Raw genomic sequence first — 250 nt, 5'->3', positions numbered from 1 at the left:
TCTTTTACGATTCCTGTACACGGCATACCATGTGATACATATCTGAGGGTAATTGTAATTTCAGTTGAGTGAAATTACTCTCAAAGCAAAAGATGGTGAGCTTACAAAACAAAGCAAAAACGCATGACCCGCAGCTTGATTTGCATGGCAGACTGATAAAAATGCGACAAAAACCCAAGCACATATTTATCTACGACCGATTGTGTTGCAAAAACAAAAATCCTAAAAGGCTTCAATGGCGCCTGCGAAT

The sequence above is a fragment of the Penaeus monodon genome, chromosome 22 (assembly GCF_015228065.2).
Source record: "Penaeus monodon isolate SGIC_2016 chromosome 22, NSTDA_Pmon_1, whole genome shotgun sequence".
Classification (NCBI taxonomy): domain Eukaryota; kingdom Metazoa; phylum Arthropoda; class Malacostraca; order Decapoda; family Penaeidae; genus Penaeus; species Penaeus monodon.
Note: the sequence above shows the minus strand (reverse complement) of the source record.